The sequence below is a fragment of the Macrotis lagotis genome, chromosome 3, assembly GCF_037893015.1.
Source record: "Macrotis lagotis isolate mMagLag1 chromosome 3, bilby.v1.9.chrom.fasta, whole genome shotgun sequence".
NCBI lineage: Eukaryota > Metazoa > Chordata > Mammalia > Peramelemorphia > Peramelidae > Macrotis > Macrotis lagotis.
In genome coordinates this window covers 38,207,358-38,225,931 of record NC_133660.1, presented here as the reverse complement: position 1 = coordinate 38,225,931, position 18,574 = coordinate 38,207,358, and positions in this window count along the sequence as shown.

The following is an 18,574-nucleotide window of genomic DNA, read 5'->3' as shown; positions in this document are numbered from 1 at the left end:
TAGCAGCTTGAGCAGATAAGAACAATTTGTTAACAAGGGTTGTAAAGGCGGCTGAAACAGATCCTGTGGAATTCTTAGATCTTGTCAGACATAACACCAGCAAGGTCATTCACTGCATCCCAGGCTATCACCAATCATCCTGATTTTTGTCCTACCATTGGATTTCAATGACCCAAGAAAGGAGAGACTGATGACTTTGTGCAACTCTATCTCACTTAAATCCAATTCACTCCAAATCCAATCCAAAAATCTAATGCATCCTGTGATGTCACCGGTCCTCTTTGAAAACTATGGGTTATGAACAACAGCAGGAGGACAGGGAACAAACCACTTCCCAGATTTTAAAACCACTGAAATGTTGCAGTATCTCATACTGAACTAGAAAACACCAGGATGTAAACATCCACAGACAGTCTCAAGAAAACCTAGTTTGGACACAAGTCCAATAGGAATTCTAGAAGAGTTAAAGAGATTTTTTCTTTTTATTGAAGCAAAAAAAAAGTTTTAAAAATAAGAACAGCAGAGATAAAATTGAAAAAGAAATGAAAGCTAATTAACCTTTTTTTGTGTGATGCAAAGAATTGGAAACTGAGGACATTCCCACCAACTGGGGGAATGGCTGCATGTGATAGAATACAATCTGCTCTAAGAAATGATTATAAGGGGGTGGCTAGGTGGCTCAGTGGATAGAGCCACCAGCCCTGGAGTCAGGAGTACCTGAGTTCAAATCCAGCCTCAGACACTTAATAACCTAGATGTGTGGCCTTGGGCAAGCCACTTAACCCCATTTGCCCTACAAAAACATAAAAAAAAAAAATTAAAATGTGTGCATATGGATGAAAAATAGATAATTTTTGAAGAATTTAAAACAATAAGAACAAAGGATGCATGATGACAAAAGCTAACTACCTCCAGGTGGACTCAGAGTGCAGATAAAAGCATATTTTTTCTCTTTTTTGTACTTTTTTTTTTTAATAAGGCAGTGGAGTTAAGTGACTTGCCTAAGATCACACAGCTAGGTAATTATTAAGTGTCTGAAGTTGAATTTGAACTCGGGTCCTCCTGACTCCAGGTCCAGTGCTCTATACACTGCCAAATAAACTAAGTTTATTTTATATCCTGCTGCTTTGCTGAAGTTAATTATTTCAAGTAGGCTTTATTTGATTTTCTAGTGATCTCTAGGTATACCATCATACTGTCTGCAAAGAGTAAATTCTTCATCACCAATTCTAATTCCTTCAATTTCTTTTTCTTCTCTTTTTTTGCTAAAGTTATCATTTTTTAATATTATATTGAATAGTAATAGTGATAATGGGCATTCTTGTTCCGTCCCTGATCTTATTTCAGTGATCCAAGTTTATCCCTGTTACATATAATGCTCTATCCACTGTGCCACCTAGCTGTCCCTTTTTCTTACTTTTTTAAAAACATGACTAATGCAAAAGTTGGTTTTGCACATCTAAATATATTAGTAATAGAATTTATTTTTCTTGCCTTCTCGTGGGTTTGGGAATGGCATAGGGAAAGAGAGATTTGGAACTGAAAAAATAAAGAATAAAAAAGTCTCTGTGCTTTAGTAAAGATACAAAAAAGTTAAATTAAAAAAAGAAATGAGAAATTTAAAAAGAGAACTAACAGCTTGGCATAAGAGGTAGAAAATCTTGCCCAATAACCAACTCCCTAAAAATTCAAAAGGACCAAATAGAAGCCAATGAGGTAACAAGAATTATTTAAAAATAAAATCAAAAGAATAAAAAAATGAAAGAAAATGTAAAATATCTCATGTGGTAGATAGACACTCTTCAGTTTCTCTCAGAAACTGTTTCTCCTTGGAGATTTGTTTCATCCATCTACATTGGCTAGCTACCAGTGGCCAGGTCACTCTTACTACTTTCTTTACCCTACCAGACTCATGTCTGTCTCCCAGCCACAGCCCTGCCATTATGTAGAGTGCAGGAGAGTTCAGTGGAAGAGCAGCCAAACCACATGAAGCAATTCTCAAAGTATTATTACTACCCAAAAAGGAAGAAGGAGAATCAAAACCAACAGAGAATAGTCTCATTGTGTGCTCACGTTGCCTTTGATTTGTGGAACCCTGCATATCGGTGTTTATGCTCTGGTTGAAAGTCTAGAACTCCCCAGAACTAAAACCCATGAAAAAATTTTAGACCAAGAGCAGTCTGACCCCAAAAGGATTATAATCTGGATTATAATCCAGAGAAGTGAGAGTATTTTCTAAATTGTCTATTAATTCCAGAATGAAGGGCAGGGACATGGGGAAGTTAATTCTAAATGTGCCATCTAGCAAGATTGGCTGAGCATGAAGGAGGGGTAATGACCAATCTCTGGATTTTTTAAACCTTATGTACATGCAGCTTGCAGAATTGGAGAATATTAGTCAAACTAGTTCACACTTTTTTACTGCAATATATTTATTGGTGTCTCCTCAAAAAAACTTGATTTTTCGAATCACCATTTCTTGAACTCCCATGTAGTGGTGTACCTAGTATGTTTGACAATTCAAAACTCCCCACACAACAAAATTATTTTCAGTTATAATCATGAAATGAAAAAATTAGTCTAGAAATGAAATTAGTGAAAATTTTCTTTTATTAAACTTTATGTAATCAAACTATTACAAAATGAAATATGTGGAAATTAAGTGGAATGACTTAACAAACTGTGGTATATGTATGTCATGGAACACTATTGTGCTATTAGAAAGCAGGAGGGATGGGAATTCATTGCATGAACTGATGCTGAGCAAGATAAGCAGAACCAGAAGAACATTGTACACCCTAACAGCTACAAGGGGGTGATGATCAATCTTGATGGACTTGCTCATTCCATCAGTGCAACAATATGGCACAATTCTGGGATATCTGCAATGGAGAATACCATCTGTATCCAGGGAAAGAATTATGGAGTTTGAACAAAGAAAAAAGACTATTAACTTTAATTAAAAAAAAAAGAAAAGTTATTTTATTATGTAACTTTGCTATCTCTTGTACTTTATGTTTCTTCCTTAAGGATACTATTTCTCTCTCATCACATTCAACTTAGATCAATATATATACCATGGAAACAATGTAAAGATTAACAGACTGCCTTCTGTGAGGGGTGGGAGGAGGGAAGCAAGATTAGGGGGGGAAATTGTAAAATTCAAAATAAAATCTTTAATGAAAAATAAATTATGTTACAAAAACCCGAATTAATACCTTTTAATTGTATTAGTGCATTTTTTTTAGGTTTTTGCAAGGCAAATGGGGTTAAGTGGCCTGCCCAAGGCCACACAGCTAGGTAATTATTAAGTGTCTGAGACCAGATTTGAACCCAGGTACTCCTGACTCCAAGGCCGGTGCTTTATCCACTACGCCACCTAGCCGCCCCATTGTATTAATGTATTTTTAAGAAAAAAAAATCTATATATGATCTGTTGCAATAATGAATAATAGCATTACAGTTTTTGGTTTTTATTATTCTACATATTTGTCAATAACTTCCTCAAAATTGATCATCACATATGCATGGTTATTAAATTATATAAATTGATTTTCTACTTTTTTTCTTTTTTGCAATCAGCATAGTTAGAAATGACAATATGGATTCTTGGGCTTATAGCCTCAAGTTTGGTACAGAATTAGCTTTTGTCTATTCTCTCTTTTCCCTATTAATTCATGTAGCCTCTAGACCTGAAGTTAATCAGGGGCTGGGTAAGCTCATCATTGCAACCAATACCAAACTTGGGGCAGAGAGAATAGAGATTAAGGTGTGTGGCTGGGAAAAGTCTGGGACTAAGAGTGAGGAGAGCTGGTGAGGAATGAAGTGTCTGAGGACATCCACAGAAAAGCTAGTGAATCATTCATTCCTTTGATAAGTGAATCCAAAATGGAGCTTGGTCAAAGTCAGGTTGAGTTCTGGTGTCCTTCAGACCTTATCTTGTCCTCAAAGGAATTGACTATACCCCCTCCTATTTACTCAAGGCTGATTAGAAGACCCTAAATTATTTTCTATTAAGCCACAAACTCCTGAAATATATGGGAAGGAAGAGAGGAAAGAAGGAAGGAAAGGAACATGTAAGTATTTATAAGTGAATCAATGAACTTCAGAAAAAGATACAGTCTAAGCAATTACTAAATGATACCACTGATATGAAAACAAACAGAACAACAATTAGAATAAGTTTCAATTTTAAAGCTATTATTCAAATTCAATAAAATATCTCATATATGAATAAAATTTGCCCATATCAAACTATCATACTTGCCAGTTTGCACTCTGTTGAAACTGTCCTTTTTTTTTTTAAGTTTTGCAAGGCAACAGGGTGAAGAGACTTACCCAAAGTCTCCCAGCTAGGTAATTATTAAGTGTTTGATGTCAAATTTGAACTCAGGTCCTCCTAACTCCAGGGCCCATGCTCTATTCACTGCATCACCTAGCTGCCTCTGTTTTAAACATCAATAAAATGTCTAAATGGTCATATTAGAATGGCATAACAGAACTAAACTCTCTTTCTTCCTCTTATAATGCTGCCATCATAATTTTTAATCTCTTTAAGTATAGGATTCTGTATTTAGTTACCACAGGATTAGAGATACCAACCATGCCCCAAAACAGTTCAAATAATCCCAACTCTTAGGAACTTTACTCTTGGAAGAAAAATCACTCTTGGTGATTTTTTGGAGCAAATGGTATAACTAGGGGTTCTCCAAATTCACTTTCAAATTTTAAAGTTCTCTGTAAACAATGCACCCTCCCCCTGGGGTGGCTAGGTGGTACAGTGGATAAAGCACCGGCCCTGGAGTCAGGAGTACCTGGGTTCAAATCCGGTCTCAGACACTTAATAATTACCTAGCTGTGTGGCCTTGGGCAATCCACTTAACCCTATTTGCCTTGCAAAAAAACCTTAAAAAAGTGCACCCCCCATATAGCCCACTTACTGCTACCTTGCCCTCATCATGCCAGGATTCTCACAAACCCTTTCAGTGTGCAACCACTAGTTGGAGGATGAGTATAAGATTCGTAGATTTGAGTTTGAAATCCTTTATCCTGGCCAAGTCAATTCCTTTTCTCATCTATAAAAAGAGCCTGTTGGACTTAACAGTCTGTAGAAAGCCCTTCTGACTCTAAAAGTATGATCCAGTGAATCATACACAGATGAACAACGAGTTTTATGTATTTACTATGGGCTAGGCACTAAGTATAAAAATACAATGAAATAATCCCATGTAAATATATTCATAATAAAAAGGATAAAATAGTTTATTATGAGGCAATTTGAGAGGGGTCACACTAACAGAGTATCAGGAAAGAATTCATTTAACATATACTGGTGCTTGAAACGCATCTCAATGAAAGAAAAAGATTTTAAGAGATGAAAGTGGAGAACACTCCAGGAGGGGGAGACAGCCAATGCAAAGACCTGGAGGCAGGAGATGGAGTGTTCTGCTACATCTCAGAGTGCTAGAGAAAGAAGAATGCTCCAATGGACTAAAAGGTTATGTTGAACAAGATCATGTAAACAAGGGAGTTCAAATGCCTAAGATTAGGCATTTAAGGGTTCATTAGTTAAATTGCGGCACATCATTGGAATAGAATTTCTTACTGGGCAATAAAAATGATAAATATGCTGAATACAAAGAAATGTGAAAAGATCTACATGGACTAATCCAGAGTGAACTGAAAGGAGTTGAGAAAATGATATAATTGATGGCCACAACAATGTAAATGGAAAGAACAACCACAAAAAAAATGCAAAGGGAATGTTGAATTGTGGTATATGATTATGTTGGAATACTATTCCAATATAAGAAATGATGAACAGGATGCTCCCAGGAAAACTTTTTCTTTTCATAATATTACTATTATGAAAATATTTTGTGGGACTACACATTTAGAATCTATTTCAAATTGGTAACTTCAGTTATGAAATTAAAAGAGATTTGCTCCTCAAAAGGAAAGCTATGGCAAATCTGGACAGCATACTAAAAAGTAGAGTATTGACTTATTTGCTGAGGTCTATATGGTCAAAACTATGGTTTTTCCAGTAGTAATGTATGACTGAGAGTTGGACTATAGGGAAAGCTGAGAGACACAGAACTGACCTTTCAAAATTATGGTGCTAGATAAGACTTTTCCCTTGAACAGCAAGGAGATCAAATCAGTTGACACTTAAAGAAATTAATTCAGGCTATTTATTAGAAGGTCAAATAGTGAAACAGAAACTTACTTTGATCACATAATGAGAATACAGGACTTAATGGAAAAGATTCTGATGTTGGGAGAGATTGCAGGCAAAAGGTAAAGGGCCTGGAACACAATGAGATGTATAGTGTCATGGAAACAATGAACATGGGCTTGGACAGACTTCAGGAGATAGTGTAGGATAGAAGAGCCTGGTGTGCTATGCTCCTTGGTATCATGAAGAGATGAACACAACTGAAAGATAACCAAAAAACCATAAGAAGTGGGTGCTTTTATTATCCCTATTTTACAAATGAGGAAACTGATGCAGACGTTGAATGACTTGCCCAGGGTCATAAAGCTAGTAAGTATCTGAGACCACATTTGAACTCAGGTCCTCTTGACCCCAAGCCCAGTATTGTATTCACAACAGCATCTACCTGCCCAACAATAATACTGTCAATAATAAGGAAAAGAGATTTTTGTTGTACCTCAGGTATTAGTTCTCTTTTTTTCACCTAGTCTTATCCTGATTTTCCCCTTAGTTCTTGGTCCTTTATTGTTCCATCAGTGTTTAACTTTCTTCTTTTGGGTTAGTTTCAGTAGTGAATGTCTTACCTACCTTCAGGTTCTTTTAATGAAATGACACAAATTCTTTCTTTTGGATGAATTGTCATTATTTTTTTCTTTGGTGATTAGGCTCATTTTTTCAGGATATAGTATTTTGTAAGGGCCAAATGATCTTTATTTTCTCAGAATATCACATTTTTTTCAGAATATCATAATATTCCCCTTGATTTCTTGTAACAAACCAATTCTACTATTCAGATTGATTGTTCTTAGAAAATGGAAGGATTTTCCCTTTATTTCCTAAAAAGTATATTGATGATGTGATTCTGAAATTTGCCTGATGTTTTGCACTGAACTAAACTAGGTGTTTCTGTTAATGTCCTTATGGATTCCTTTGAGCTTTATTTTACTATTTGCTTCCAATTTTCCTGGGCAATTTTTCTGACGATTTGCTGAATTGTGCTGGCAAAGTATTCAATATGATTTGGGAGGGGAAGAATGCTTGTAGTTCTTAGATTTCTCTTGACTAATCCTACCTTCAAGTTCACTTTTCTTGTTTGATAGTGCTCTTGTATATTCTTCCAGTCATCATGGTTTTTCAAAGTATTCAATTAATTTTCCTTCTGCCTCTGCATAGTAAATCTGTTATCTTTTTTCAGTGAAGTTACAAATTTTGGAGAATGTTTCAATCCTTCTCAGTTCTCCTTTCTCCAGGATGACTTAATTTATTTCTTAGAAACTCTGATTTCAGCAAACTGTGGCACATGTATGTCATGGAACACTACTGTTCTATTAGAAACCAGGAGGGACGGGATTTCAGGGAAACCTGGAGGGATTTGCATGAACTGATGCTGAGTGAGATGAGCAGAACCAGAAAAACACTGTACACCCTAACAGCAACATGGGAGTGATGTTCAACCTTGAAGGACTTGCTCATTCCATCAGTGCAACAATCAGGAACAATTTTGGGCTATCTGCAAAGGAGAGTGCCATCTGTATCCAGATAAGGAACTGTGTAGTTTGAACAAAGTGCAAGGACTATTCCCCTTAATTTAGGGAAAAAAAAACCAGATAGCTCATTGTCTGATCTTGTTACCTCTTAGACTTCTTTTCTCTTTAAGGATATGATTTCTCTCTCATCACACCCAATTTGGATCAAGGTACAACATGGAAACAAAGTAAAGACTGACAGAGTGCTTTCTGTGGGGGCAGTGGGCAGAAGGAAGCAAGATTGAGGGAAAATTGTAAAACTCAAATAATATCTTTAATAAAAATAAATTTTAAAAAAAGAAACTCTGATTACTAACCTTACTCCTTGGATATTTTCCACTTAATTCACTTAATTCCTTGTCATTCGCATTTCAGGTGAACTTGAAGAATTTGTTATAATGTCTTCACCATCCTTGGAATGGTGTTTCCCTCACCTTCCTCATCTGTAAAATAAACTACAGAAGGAAAATGCAAACTACTGTGGCAAAAAATATCTCAAATCAGTCATGAATAATTGAATAACTGAAACAACTGAACAATAAAAAGTAGGAGGAATAATAGAAAGGAATTCCTTATTAGGCAAGAAAAAGAGATGGTGGAAGGTGGGTCCAACAAAACACTTGTATGGTGAACAAAATGCTTTCAATTTCTCCTCTAGCCTTAGGATTGACAGAAGTCTGAGACTAGAACATTGAAGGCAGATCACAAAGGAAAGAACAGAGTTGGGATGTTGTGGCTTGCTTCACGTTAGGGCCCACAGCGATGACCTCCCTCCCGGAGGGGAGCTGAGAATAAGGAGTCAAGCCACCGCTGCCTTATGCCTCCAGCTCAATTTTATTACTGCTTAGCTATTACATATATACTGTTAGGTCCTCCGGGGTAGAACAAAGAATAATTGAGAGAATGGGGGGGTACACAATCAGGGTGTACATGCAGCATCTTGCATGACAAAATAAGAGGGTACGTTAGGGGGGGGAGGTGGTAAAACACAGCTGTGTCTTGTGCCCTTGGGCTGTGGGGCAGAATATCCAGCTCCCAAGGACTCTGGCGCACCTTATCTCTCAGGGCGGCTTGCCAGCTCCTGAGACTGTCCAGGTGGCAGTCCGTTAGAATAGCCTGTGTTCCCACATTGGGACACACCAGCAAGAAAGGAACCTATTCAGGTAGCATCATCAGTCCACTCTGTAGTTACTGTAGAGACAGTAAGAGGTGATAGGAAGGGTCTTGGATCAAATGTTGTAAACTAGAGCCATGCTATTATTTCCTTTGGCCAAGGAATTGGGGACTTGAGTGTAATAGCTCAGAGAGGATTGAGTTGGAGTTATAATTCAGATTCAAAGGGAGGATGATCTTGCATTAAAATAGACAAATGATAAGGGAAAATACAAAGAACAAGAGCAGATATTTAATTCTACATGAAATAGGGAGCCACAAGATTGTGAAAAGAGGAATGACATGGTCAGATCAGCTGCAGTTTAGGAAAATCATTTTGGCAGTTGTATCAAAAATGGACTGAAATAGAGATTTGAGATGGAAGATCAATCAGAAGGTAATTGCAGTCATCCAGGCAAGAATTTAAGAGGGCCTAAACTAAGTAGGTAAGTACATGACTAGAAAGAAGAAACTAAGGGGCAGCTGGGTAGTAAAGTGAATAGAGTACTGGCCCTGGAGTCAGGAGTACCTGGGTTCAAATCCGGTCTCACTTAATAATTACCTAGCTGTGTGGCTTTGGGCAAGCTACTTAACCCCATTTGTTTTGCAAAAAACAACAACAACAAAAAAAAACAAACTAGGCTTGAGAGATGTTGTAAAGGAAGAAATTATAGGATCTATCAATTTAAGGGACATATAGGGTAAGAGAAAGAAAAGAATCAAGATGACAATAAGATTGCAAAAGTGAGTGTTTGGAAAGATGGCAATGCTTTTAACATAAAGAGGAAATTCAGAAGAGAGAGGGATTTGAAGGAAAAGATACTGTATTCTGTTTTAGAGATGTTGAGTTTAATATGCTATCTTGTCTGAAAATTCCTACTGTGGAATATTAAAGATTTGCCACAAACAAGGGATCCAACATGATACTGAAGAAAGAGGCCAGGATTTCCTAATTGATTATATAGGTAGTTTGATAATCAAAGTGGTTTAATTACATTGAGGAAATCTAGGAGAGTGGCCAGGCAACATATGTCAATCCTCACAAAGTGTCCCCCCCAAAAAAAAAACCCAAACCCTGTTGTGATTAAAGAAATCAAAGGAAAGAGGAGTATAGAATATGTTAGTATGAATTGGTTTATAGTTTTGGTTTCCTCTGCTCAGCACAGGGCTTGGGTTTCAAACACATGGGGGCCCAAGCACTGTTGTTTGGGCTGGAGTCTCTGACATGCCAGGCTATAGACTGAACATATACTGGTCTAGTTATGTTCTGGTCAGTGTCCTTCTTTAGACCTACATTAACCTTGGTTTACATTATTCATGGCTTTCATTGATAGGGACTTATTCTTCTTCTTATTATTATTATTTTATGACTTTTACCAATAGGGACCCCACAAAGGCCTGTCTGATTTCCATGTTGAAATATTCATTTAGGCATTCAAAACCTATGACTAGAGCTTAACATTGGCAACAGAAAGCTTGCTAACAAATTTTGTTTTTAAGAAAAGGACTATCTTGAGATTCAAACATTAAAAAAAAATCAGAAATAGCATTATAGATCAATTTCATGAATGAATTTTTAAGAATTATTAATAAAAATATTTGCAAGGACATTATAGCAGAATTTTCATAAGATAATTCACTAAGATTGAATTAGATTCATACAGGGGATGAAAGAATAGTTTGATATTAAGAAAACAAATAACAAAATTAATTACATTAACAACAAAGAGAATAAAATCCATATGAATTTTTTGTTAGAAATAGAAAAAAAACAGCTATGTCTGAAAATGATGCAACAAAAACATAAAACCTAAAATACTCAAACTAGTGGAGATAGTTTCAGGCAAGAAGAAGAGAGACAAACTTGTATTTCAATCATTATCATTTCTATCAATAAAAATCAGAAACTATGAGAAATATTCTGTTCAAAAACAAAATGTGTAAAATTTCTGGAAGTTCATATGCCAAGACACGCACAATTTATATAAATAAAACATTCTGTACAGAAATAGATAATTGGAGAAATATACATTGCTCATTCTTGAATCATGTCAATACTAAAAATGATTGCCTATACTCATTTACAGATTTAATAATATACTAACCAAATTGTCAAGGATATTCTTTATGTAACTACACAAAGCCACAATAAATTCTTTTTTGGAGGACCCAAAGGTCTAGAATCTTAAGAGGAAATTAGAAAGAAAAAGTTTAAAGAAAAAGTGGCATCACTAGACCTCAAACTATACTGTAAAGCAATAATTATTGGAAATTATTTGGAACTGAACAAAAAATAGAAAAGCTAGTGAAATATATGAAAATCATTAAATAGGAGCAATTGAAAATTGTAGTTTAATGTTTGGCAAACTCAAGAAGATAAAGATTATTTAAGGGAGGAACTTTTTTGCAAGGAATTGTGATAAACCTGGAAAGTAGTTGGGCCAAAATTAGATTTAGCTGCATGTAACAGAAGCTTACAGAATCATATGCAGTTTTTAAATGTTGTTTGGAACATTGTAAGAATTTGGAACACATTGGAATTTTTTTTTTAAGGATTACTACCCAAATTAAGAAAATTTTAAGATGAAATTAGCTTTAGAACAGTACAACAAGTTCAAAATGGATATATAAACTGAATATAAATTGTTTTAAAAACTGGACAAAACTAGGAGGAGAATGATTTAAAAAAAAAACCTGAAAAGATTTATGTGAGCTGGGTTAAAAGCGAAATGAGCAGAACCAGAAGAACATTGTGCACAGTAATAGCAATGTTTTATGATGCACTGTGAATGACTTAGCTATTCTCAGCAATACAATGATCTGAGATTACCCAAAGGACTAATGATGAAGCAAAATATCTGCCTCCAAAGAAAGAATTAACATTATCTGAATACTATAATTCACTTTCTTTCTTTCTTTCATTCTTTCTTAAAATTTGAGTCTTCTTGTACAAAATGACTAATATTGAATTTTTTAGATGATTGCACATGTATAGCCTATATCTGATTGCTTACTATCTCAGAAAGGGGGGGATAGAATTTGAAACTCAAAACAACGAAAAAAGTCACAAATACTTAAAAATAACTTTAATATGTAATTTGGGGAAAATATAATTTATATATTTTTTAAAAGAGGAGAATATATGTTTTACAACTATGGCCAGGGGAGAATAATTATTATTTTTTACTTTTTGCAAGGCAACAGGATTAAGTGACTTGCCCAAGGTAACACAGCTAGATAATTAAGTGTCTAAGGTATAATTTGAACTCAGGTCCTCCTGAACACAGGGTCTGTGCTCTATCCACTGTGCCACCTAACTGCCCCAGGGAGAAGAATTCTTTTTTATTTATTTATTTATTATTATTATTTTTTACTTAAAGATTTTATTTATTTTGAGTTTTACACTTTTTCCCCTAATCTTACTTCCCTCCCCCACCCCCCACAGAAGGCAATTTGCCAGTCTTTACATTGTTTCCATGGTATACATTGATCCAAATTGAATGTGATGAGAGAGAAATCATATCCTTAAGGAAGAAACATAAAGTATAAGAGATAGAAAGATCAGGCAATAAGATATCAAGTTTTTTCTTCTAAATTAAAGGTAATAGTCCTTGGACTTTGTTCAAACTCCACAGTTCTTTCTCTGGATACAGATGGTATTCTCCATTGCAGACAGCCCCAAATATTCCCTGATTGTTGCACTGATGGAATGAGCAAGTCCATCAAGGTTGATCATCGCCCCCATGTTGCTGATTCTTCCTTAAGGATCTGAAGAATTAAGCCCAACAAGGAATGCAGAACATAAGAAAATATAAGCAATTTTGATCGTACAGAATTAAAAAAGCAGTTGCATGAATAAAATCAATGAACATTGGAAATGTTAAGTAGAAAAAAAGTTACATCAATGAGCACTGATTAAAGTTCAATATCATATATATATATGTATATATATATATATTTTACACAAATCTATAACAAAAGCCTTTTCTCAGTAGATAAATAGTTCAGGATATGAAGTTGTCAAAAGAACTGAAAATCATAAGTGATCATTTGAAGACAAGCTGCAGAACCCTAATAACAAATGTAAATGAAAACAACTTTTCATCTCATAGCCTGAAAATTGACAAAGATGATAGGAAAAGGGATGACTCAGTCTTTGGAGGGGCTGTGAAAATATTAATACTCTTTTAACAGGAACTATGATTTACTTCAATCATTCTGAATATTAATTTGGAATTATGTAAAAAAAATGACTAGATTGTCCAAACCCCTTGAACAAGGGATCCCACTTCTGTACATATACCCCAAAGAAATCCATATAGAAACAAATGTTCAAAAAAAAATAAAAATTATTCTTGAGACAGTTTTGTTTTTGAAGCAAAGAATTGGAATCAGTAGGTACATATCAGGTAATCAGGTCATAGCAAAACCCCCCCCAAAAAACAACAACAATCCTGTATTATGAATATTGGTAGAATATATTTGTCCTGTAAGAAGTGGTTAATATTAGTACTATGAATAAATATTTAAAATTTTGTATAAATGAATAATTGTTGAATAAGCTAAGTAGAACCAAAAAACCACCAATATACAGAATGACAATAATGTACGTGAAAAGATCATTAAGAGAAAGTCAAATTTAATGAAAAGTCAATGGCCCCAAAGAATAATCTTAACTTTCATAAGAGATATGGGAACAAGTAGGATAGAAGTTTGAATTTGTATACATTTTCAGATGCAGTAACTATATCCGGTATTTTTGCTAATTTTTTAAACTAAAAATCCTATTCTTTTTTACTTTATTACATTTTTATTTATTTAAGGCAATGGGATTAAGTGACTTGCCCAAGGTTACACAGCTAGGTAATCATTAAGTGTCCGATATGAACTCAGGAACTCCTGACTCCAGGGTCTGTGCTCTATCCACTGTACTACCTAGCTGCCCCTAAAAAAACCCTACTCTTAGAGAATGAATGGTCAAAAACAACAAATAATTTCATTTAAAGAGAATGACAATAATGAGATATCACAAAACCTATGGGATGCAGCAAAAGCAGTAATCAGAGAAAAAAAATTATATCTCTATCCTAAAAGTTAAAGGTGAAATGAACAAAGCTGAATATGAAAACTGTAAAATGAATAAGCCTAGGACTTGGTTTTATGGGGAAAAAACCCCAATAAAATAGATAAACCATTAACATCTTTTAAAAAGAGAGAGAAAAACCAAGTCACTAAAATAAAAATGAAAAGGGTAAATATACCACTAATGATGATGAAATCAAAGCAATTATTAGCAGTTATTTTGCTCAATTATTTGTCAATAAATTTAACAATTCAAGTGAATAAAAGAATACTTACAAAAATGTAAACTGCCTATATTAACAGAAGAGGAAATAGAATATATATAAATATAAATTCCATTTTGTAAAAAGAAATTAAACAGGTTATAAAAGATCTACCTAAAGGAAAAGCATCAGAACTAGATGGATTTACAAATGAATTCTTCCAGATATTTAAATATCAACAAAAATGGTGCTGATACCTAAACCAGGAAGAGCAAAAACAAAGAAAATCATAGACCCATTTTACTAAATATGGATGCAAAAAATTCTAAATAAAATGATAAGCATCTAACTAAAACCATCAACAAGCATTTGTTTTGTTGTTTTGTTTTGTTTTTGTTTTTGCAAGGCAAAATGGGGCTAAGTGGCTTGCCCAAAGCCACACAGCTAGGTCATTATTAAGTGTCTGAGACTGGATTTGAACTCAGGTCCTCCTGACTACAGGGCCAGTGCACTATCCACTGCGCCACCTAGCCTCCCCCAGGTAAATCTTTCCAGGTTTTTCTAAAATTCACCTATTCATCATTTTTTATAGAATTGTAGTAGATTACATTTATATACCACAATTTGTTTAACCACTCCCCTCAATTTCTGATTCTTTGCCCTCACAAAAAAGAGTTGCTCTAAGTATTTTCATATATTAAAGTCCCTTTCCCTCTTTTATAACACAGTCCTGGTATGCATAATTTGATTGGCTTTGGGTGTAGTTCCAGATTGCTCTTCAGAATGGCTATGATTCAGCCATTCTGGAGAGCAATCAAAAATTATACCTAGAGAGACATAAATGTGTATCTTTTTTTTTTTTTTTTTTGCAAAGCAATGGGCATAAGTGACTGGCCCAGGGCAAAGTAGCTAAATAAGTATTAAGTGTCTGAGATGGATTTGAACTTAGGTCCTGATTCCGGGGGTGGTGCTCTATCCACTGTGCCACCTAACTGACCCAAGCATGTGTGCTATTTGACCCAGCAATATCACTATTTGCACTATTAGGTCTGTTTCCCAAGATCATCAGGAAAAAAGGAAAAGAACCCATAGGCTTTAAAATGTATATAGCAGGGGGTTTTTTTTAGTTTTTTTTTTGTAAGGCAAACGGGGTTAAGTGGCTTGCCGAAGGCCACACAGCTAGGTAATTATTAAGTGTCTGAGACCGGATTTGAACTCAGGTACTCCTGACTCCAGGGCCGGTGCTTTATCCACTGCGCCACCTAGCCGCCCCTATATAGCAGTTTTTTTATGGTAGTAAATAACTGGAAATTGAGGGGACACCTATCACTTGGAGAGTAGCTACAATTATAATTGTGATTCATGATTGTGATGGGATACTACCGTGCTATAAGAAATGAAGAACTGGGGCGGCTAGGTGGCTCAGTGGATAAAGCACCGGCCCTGGAGTCAGGAGTACCTGAGTTCAAATCCGGTCTCAGACACTTAATAATTACCTAGCTGTGTGGCCTTGGGCAAGCCACTTAACCCCGTTTGCCTTGCAAAAACAAAAAAAAAAAAAAAAAAAAAAAGGAACAACTGGCTGAGTTTAGAAAAACCTGGCTATACTTGCATGAAAGAAAGAAAACTAAAATGAGCAGAACCAGGAGAACGTTGTATATGGTAATAGCAATGTTGGTCAAAGAACAACTGCTAATGACTGAATTAATCTGAGCATTATAAACACTCAAATCAACTATAAAGGATCTCTAGAGAATTATGCTAACTCCCTCTAGTGAAAGAACTGATCCGCAGAAGCCTGCACACTATGGTTTTACCTGTGTGTTATGGGAGAGGGAGCAGGTAGGAGGAGTTTGTATGAAATGGTGGCCTCCTCTAGTGTAGGGTGGGGAGAAAGGGAGGGAGACAGTTCAGAACAACTAAGATTATTCAAGAAAAATCATGAAAATGCTCATTCCCTTTAATCCAATCTTAGTGTTAGGCAATAATTTCAAAATATTCCTAATAGTATTTTTTAATGGCAAAAACAAAATATCTTGAAATAAAGTGAATGCATTGACTTGAGTCCTGAAACAATGTCTCACAGTACTTTTTCAAAGTGTGTTTTATTAGTGGACTCCTGGAACCAAGATTGGTTGCTGTATTGAATCTGATCAAAACTCTCTGGGAAGGTAGGTCACTGGTTTTGTCTAAAGGTTTTTCTTTTTGGTTTTTGCAAAGCAGTGGGGTTGTGACTTGCCCAATGTCACACAGGCAATTATGAAGTGTCTAAGGTCACATTTGAATGTAGGTCCTCCTGACCCCAGGAGCTCTTTCCACTGCCCCACCTAGCTGCTCTAATAGTTTTTCTTTGCTAAAAGGGAGGATTCTGTGAAAGGTATGGTATAGACTTCCGGCCAAGATGGCAGAGAGAAGACAGGCACAGTTCTAAAGTCTCCTGATCTCTTCCCCATCTATCACATGAAACAAACCTCTTAAAAGAAATCCGACTCAAAAAAAACCCAGAAGGAAAAGCCAAGAGAAAGAACATCTACCTCGGGATTTGTCTCCAGCAGGAGCTGTGGCTGAATTCAGGCGGGTGAGTCTGGGCCCAGAGGGAGGATCAGCCCTGATCAACCAGACTAGAAGCTGAATTGGAACCGGGAGTCTGAGGGCCCGAGAGCTGGACTTGCTGGATCAGAGGTGGGGCTGGACCACAGGGGCATGAGTCTGCGGGGGAGCGGAGGCACTGGTGTTGGAGCTGTACCCCTGGAGATCCCAGACAGGGCTGGGGGGAAAATTCTGGAGCAGGGTTGCTGAGGACACCATCCCTGGGCTCCTCTGGTCTGAGTCCCATTACAACTCAGACTTCTCCCCTAACAAACAAATGCAAACTACTTCTGCCTCAGGCCCAGGTGTGTGAGAAGAACCAGCCCAGCTGAGGAATGACCTCAGGCCAGGGTAAAGCCCACCATTGATTGAAGGCAAAAGAATTCAATAGCTCCAACTCCTCCCTTCAAGGAAAAGGAGAAGGCCTCAATCAAGGTCACAGACACTCCAGAGAGAGCAACCACCACCTCCTACTGGCCAGCCAGATGAACTGCACTTAGTGAGTAAAGCCTTTAGCGATCCCAAGCCCCTGTGAACCCCCCCCCCCCCAACTCAGATCGTAGCAAAATGAAGAAGGGTCAGCGGAAAGGTGGATACATAGAAAAATTCTTGGAAGGGAAAGACACTAACTCAGAGAGAACTGGAACCTCTGAGGAGAATACAATCTGGTCTTCAGCACAGAAAGACTTCCTTGAAGAAAGAAGGAAGGAGTTTAAAAATCAACTGGAAAATTTGGGGGAGACAATACCTTGCAACAAGAAAACAAATCTCTCAGATCTTCAAATGGGCAAATGCAAAACGAAATTAATTCTCTCAAAACCTCAACTGGTCAAATGGAAAGCTCTTTCAAAAGTAGAATTGGCCAATTAGAAAAGGAGTTGCCAAAGGTTAACGAAGAAAACTCTTCCCCCCAAAAAAGAATGGAGTCTACAGAAACTAATGACTCCATGAGACAGCAAGACTCAGTTAAACAAAATCAAAAAATAGAAGCAAATGTAAAATACCTCATCAACAAAACCACTGACCTCGAGAATAGATCAAGGAGGGGCAACCTGAAAATCACAGGACTTCCTGAAAACATTGAAGAGAAAAAAAGCCTGGAATTAATATTATAGGATCTAGTGATGGAAAACTGCCCTGATATCATGGAATCAGAGGGCAAAGTAGTTATTGAAAGAGTACATCGATCCCCACCAGAAAAAGATCTTAAAATGAAAACACCAAGGAATGTTGTGGCCAAACTGCAGAACTATCAGATAAAAGAGAAAATCCTGCAAGCAGCCAGAAAGAAACAATTTAAATATCAAGGAGCCACAGTAAGGATCACGCAGGACCTGGCTGCATCAACTTTAAGGGATCAAAGGGCCTGGAACGAGATATGTCAAAGAGCAAGGGAGCTTGGAATGAAGCCAAGAATCTACTATCCTGAAAAGCTGAGCCTTCTCTTCCAGGGAAAGATGGACATTTAATGAAATGGAAGAATTCCAAAAATTTCTGATGAAAAGACCAGAGCTAAACAGAAAATCTGGACATCAAACAGGAGGTTCAAGAGACACATGAAAAGGTTAAAAAAAAAAAGGGGGGGTGGTGGTAAAAGAAAAAAAATTGCAGTCCAGTAGGTCGCAATTGGCTATATCCCAGCATGGGGGTAAAAAAAAAAAAGATGTAACTCTAACAGAGAGAATACACCTAGCCAGAAATGATGGAAATTCATGACCTATCCATGAGACTACTATCTAATGGCATGTAACTGGCTTTAACCCCACTTGGGAGAAAGACTCTAATAACTCTCAGGAATTTTGACT